This window comes from Rattus rattus, chromosome 4 (assembly GCF_011064425.1).
Source record: "Rattus rattus isolate New Zealand chromosome 4, Rrattus_CSIRO_v1, whole genome shotgun sequence".
NCBI classification, from domain to species: domain Eukaryota; kingdom Metazoa; phylum Chordata; class Mammalia; order Rodentia; family Muridae; genus Rattus; species Rattus rattus.
This window is the reverse complement of record NC_046157.1, coordinates 96,595,061-96,601,060: the sequence shown is the minus strand read 5'-3', so window position 1 is coordinate 96,601,060 and position 6,000 is coordinate 96,595,061.

The window sequence follows — 6,000 nt, the reverse complement described above, 5'->3', positions numbered from 1 at the left end:
CATAAAGATTTGGCCAAGCATCATTCTGAATGTTTCATCGATGGTATTATTTAAATGAGATTATCACTTACACCAGTGGACTTTACAAGAAGTAGATCATCATTGATAATGGTATGAGGATTGTCCAGTTAGTTAAAGGCCTTCACAGGACAAAGACTAAGGACCCTGAATAAGAAGGAACTCTGCCAGCACGGAATTGAAGCTTTTTTCTGGGACTCCAGCCTTATCAAACAGGATCTCAAACCTTCCTGATTCTGTGAGTAATTTCTTAAAGTAAATCTCTGTACATATGTAAGTGTGCATATTGTTTGCTCTGATTCTCTGGAGAACTCAGATATACTAAGACATTCCAGATGACACAACTAAACTATTATCTGTGTATTTATGTGTTCTTGAGATGAAAAGAATTTGTAGGGCTTTGTATTTGTAGAGAAAAGTAGACAATCTTCAAATGCTGTACAATTTAAAAGGCTACCTCTCTATCAGTAAATTTAATAATGAGTTATTAAGGTACTAATTCTCATGTCTGGAATTCATTGACTTGCCTTCCTCTAGGAGAAAAACTACATCCTAGTTTTTAGATTGTAAGCATAGTACTTTCTCTGAATGTATCCTTTCACACTTATGAAAGGAAAATTCTCTCCTACCAATTTCCTCTCTCAATTGTCACTTCAAAATTGACCTACACTTGAAATCAAGAGCAAGTGTATCTATTGTGTTGGACAGAAAATAGTTCAGTAGTGATAGCTCCCTCCCTCTTTTTTTTTTTTTTTACTTAAATTGAATAAGACAAGGATGGGGAAATATGATGATTTTAATTTTAATTAAATCTTTTTGCATGTGACTGTATGCATGCTGAAATAATTTGCATTGATGTGTAAATAAATACATGTACATGCCTGTGGAGGCCAAAGGAGGGCAGAGGCATCGGTCCTCTCTGTTATTCTTTGCCTGATTGCCCTGAGGCAGAGTCTACCAAGGAACCTGAGATTAGTCGTTTTTGAGGGTTGATGTAAATGTAACTTTTATTCACCTGAGAGATTGTCCTCTTGGAGGCGTACTGCCTCTATCATCTATCTTTGGCCTAGTCCTGGAAGCTTCAGCCTCTGTACAATCTTATCCAGGCCTATAATATTTCAGCTTTTGAGAGGTAGTAATGAATATGACATTCACCCTTTCTAGCTCTTTATGAACTCTGGCTGGATGATCAGCTCAGCGGTTCTGTCTCTAACTCCTCTCCAAGCTGACTGTTTCAATCTGGCTTCTCTCAGCCTCTGACTTTTTGCTCTGCTTGACTTCAAACTAACTCTGGTGATCTGTTCTAATCATCTACCTTCTTTTCGTTCTCTGTCTCATTCTGTGTTCACCTGTGGCTACCTTGTTCTCTCTCTCTGTAACCAGTCTCTGTGCAACTGTCCTGGGAAAACTACCTTCTTTCCATGCACTGTTCTCTCTTAAAAAGCTCCCCTTTCATTCTCTGATTCATCGCTTTGTTTGCCACTCAATTAGAAATCACTTTCGAACATGGCTGCTTCCTACTACAAATTAACCTTACCTTCATTGTTTGGAATTAAAGGTGTATACTAAGGGAATATTTGCATTCCAGTCAGTGGGATTAAAGATGTGTGCTAAGGGCCGAGCCACACCACAACTAGAACGAGTTTCTTTTTCCCAAGAAATAACACAGTCTTAGGGTTCACAGTGTGACTAAATATCCTGCAACAGGTTGGCAGTCAGCAAACTCTAGTGACATTGTTTTTGGTGGCCTGAGGTGGGTGTGCACAGGCTCCTCATGTCCACCTGTTCTTCTACCACAATCTCGTCTCCAGTTCTACCTCTCTCCACAGAGCATGAACTGCTTGGATTTGTTTCTCTTTCCTTTCTTCACTTTGTACTCCATATTTCCAATCTCTCCATTACATATTTGCTCATAGTAGTGTATCTGCTGCAGGGCCAGGGCAGGTTTCTGGGTGTCTTTCTTCCAGCTTCCTCTCAAATAAAAAAATTTAAGAGGATTAATTGCTACTCATCCATCACCCCAAGCAGACCAATATCATAGCTATGTGCCTTATAACTTGCAGTATAAGCCTACTTAATAAACAAACTGATTTTAAGCAGGACTCAAGTTACAAATTTATAATAAATTTAAATATATTAAATTATAATATAAAACACGAAAGATATAATTTGAAACATAATTTAAATTTGAATACATATTTAAATGTAGCATATTTACTATATGTTTGAGCTCAGTGGCTCTCTGCATAGACTCATGCATTTTTGAAGCAGTTGAAAAAGACCAAGGGAGACGTGAACATATAGACTGTTTCTATGTGTGTTAATTGCAGTCAGATATCTTCAGTGTTAGTATATCTCAAACACAAGGAATTGAGTAAGGATCCTGAATGGCGGAAAGAAATTCCTGTTTTTTCACTAGCTGCCATGCATGCAATGCAAAGATTAGAAAGAGGCTAAGAATAATAAATAATTGAGAGTCAAACTACATGTAAGAAATACTTGTACACATACTCATACCTTTAGTTCTGAGATATTAATTTCATTTCTTCTGTTGTCTATTGTTTGACTTGTTTCTGTTTGAAACAGTGTCCGCTCTTTAAATCAGATGAGCCTAGAGTTCACTCTGTAGTCAAGGCTGGCACTGAACTAATGGTCCTCTTCACAGCTCCTGTTGGGATTACAGGCATGAGCCAGCATACCCAGCTGATGACTCAACTTCGATAGGCCAACTTTGTGGGGATGAACTCTCAAATTTCAGTAATAAAGTCAGTAGATGAATAATATTGTCTTGTTTCACTGGTTACCATACTCAGGGTAGCTGTTCTTACCCATTGCCTGGACAGCACAGGAGAGCCAACCCTGATAGCATGATGAGTTCAGGAGACCTGGCCTGGCGCCTCGTCAGATGTTGTACCCAGAAGAGCTGTTCTCACCTATCGTCTGCTTTGCAGTAGCATGGGTACAGTAGAGGTAGAGATGATGTTTTTCCCCCACCTGTGACATGCAGGAGAGCTGGTCCTGTCCCTTACCTGGGCAAAGTAGAAGTGCTGGCCTTGGTAGCATAGGCACGGGAGAGCTGGCAGGCTAATCAATTCAAATACAGGGTTCTGAGTTGGCCCACCCCAACATGGATTGGGTAATCTATGAGTTGGAGCATGTGAAGGGGTCAGTTGTGCAGATCTAAAACTACCTGATATCCATGACCCAAGGCAACAACAGTACATTTGAGAGGAGTTCTTGTGAGGATCCAATATTGGTAGTGTGTCAGAAGCGAGAGGTCTCAACCAGACCAATGACTCAGTATAATAAGCATTTGCAAGTAAAGTTGATTGGGCAAAAGTTTATATGGTGTGACATAGTGTGACACTCTGCAGCTTCCATAGTGAGATTTAATTAAATTAATTAGTTTATTGTTATTTATTTTAGGGAAGAGGTAGAATTAGGGTGCATGTTGTGAAATTCACAAGGAATCAATAAAAAGTTAAAATAATTAAATTTTCTTTCAAAATTTAATTTCTCTTTCAAAAGTGCTTTCAGGATACTGACCTTTACTAATACTTTCTATTGTTACAAGACACTGTAATCAAATGGATTCAGAGAGAGAAAGAAGACTCACTCTTATGGATTAGGTCACGATTAAACCTCCCTGCTGATCTAAGTCTACTCAAACCTTCATGTTGGTGCTATGCTTTTACAAATACAGTTTAATGAAGTCTAGACCTCAGAACATCATTCAATATCTCCAGGAGTCACTAAGCAAATATTGTTAACATATAGGCTTGTAGAGTTTTTTTTTTTTAAGTTAACCTGACTATTACATTTTAATTGGTGGATTAAAATGAATTGCTGAAAATTAATATTCTGTTTTAATAAGAGAAGCGTGGGTGTGTGTCTATATGTGACAGTGTCAGGAACTTTTACATAGTCTCTTAAGAGCTTCAATGCCTAGTCATTCTTGGAAACACAGTTGTAATAAATTTTCTCTCCTCTGAAGTAGGTATGCACTCAATCCAGCATTGCTAAGACCTCACTTTATCTTAATGCCAATCACACACGGTAGCAGAGGTTACCAAGCAACCATTAGCTGTCTCTGTGCATGTCTGTGGTCTGTGGCAATGATCCTCCCCCACCTTACCTCCTGTCACAATGTCCACTCAAGTTGTAGGGATCGTGGGGCTCCAAAGTAGTTGCCATAGTTACTTCTAGCAGTGTCCTGTGGTTGCTGAACTGAGGACATAGTGTGCAGTTGCTTAGAAAATTAGTTAAACATGCCATCGTGTCTGTCACTTTAAAAGGCTAAACGAAGTTTTGATAAACATCAAATTATCGGTATGGTAAAATGCATGTGATAAATAAGAATATTAATGTAAATATGAATCCTATGAAATGCCCCTCTCTGATACACTGTTCTCAATAGTGGCCTTTAATTTCCAGTTATGATATGTGTCTTAAAGTAGGTCACATTATACCATCATTATAACTGTTTTACATATATTGGAAAGCAATACTTACATGGAAGCGGTTCTAAATTTAAGGTAACCTGTTAAATTGCTTCTGCATGTGAGTAGCGCTAGTTTCATAGTAAAGATTCTAACCATATGCATGCATGTACTTACAGTTTGATACCTAATTAGAGTAAGTTTTGTTGATAGTAGCACCAACAGGGGCAATCACCATTTATCAACATCTGCTACGTATTGGATGCTATGCTGACTTGGCTGACACTCTCCCATTTAACTATTACAAAGTCTGCTTCCCTTTGCATATAAGGAAAATGAAACACAGGGAAGAAAAATAGTTTAAGGGGAACAACAAGCGCAAATCAGAGAATTCTAACACAGCTATTTCTGAGACCAAAGCATTTGAGCAAAGGCCAATTTGCATTTTCAAGAGAACAACTACCGAGAAGCCAATGTGAGGTGGGTGAAAGGAAGATTGGGTGGGAGATTATTTGCCATGAATCTCTTTGTGCATTTGCCCTGTGTGTGTGTGCATGTGTGTGTGCGTGCATGTGTGCATGTGTATGTGAAGCCTGGAGGCCTGGGGATGACCACAGGTGGACTTTCTTTCCAGATTACTTTTATGTTTATTTGACACAAGCTAGAGTCATCAGAGAGTAGGGGGCCTCAATTGAAAAAGAAATGCCTCTATAAGATGGGGCATTTTCTTAATTAGCAGTTAATGAGGGAGGGCTTGGCTCACTGTGGGTTCTGGTTCTGAGGGCTGGTGGTTCTGGGTTCTATAAGAAAGCAAACTGAGCAAGCCATGGGGAGGAAGCCAGTAAGTAGCACCCTCCCTGCCCACAGCCTCTGTGTCGTCTTCCTCCACGTTCTACATTGCTTGAATCCCTGCCTACAGTGTTTTTGATGAACTGTTTTATGGAACTGTGAGTGAAACTTTCTTCCCCAGGAAGGTTTTGGTCATGGCGTTTCATTACGACCACAGTAACCCTAACTGAGACAAACTGTCCACCTTGTGTTTTGAGACATATTCTCTCACTGACTTGGAATTCTCCACGTAACCTAGGCTTTTTGGCTAGCCATCCCCAGGGTTCCTTTCTTCACTTCCCCAACACTGGTTTTTATTTTTAATAAAAAACCTCGCCTGCTTATCATTTTTAATGTGGATGCTGGAGATGGGACAAGGACTCATTTCTCACATTTGTGCTGCGTGCACATTACCAGCAGAACCATCTCCCCAGCCTGCACTGACCCTTAAGGTTAATCCTAAATCAAAGAAGTGAGTAATCCTATATAAAAGAAACAATTTAAAATTCAAAAAGAAATCCTTAGCTTTCAAGAATTTTCTTCCTGGATGTCTAGTTTTGGTCAGCTTGACCCAAACTAGTCTCAGCTGGGAAGAGAGAACCTCAATTGAGGACGTGCCTCCATCAGATCCACCTGTGGGAGGGACATTTTCTTCAATAATGATTGATGTACAATGGCCCAGCTCACTGTAGCCAGTATATAACCTGGGTTCTAT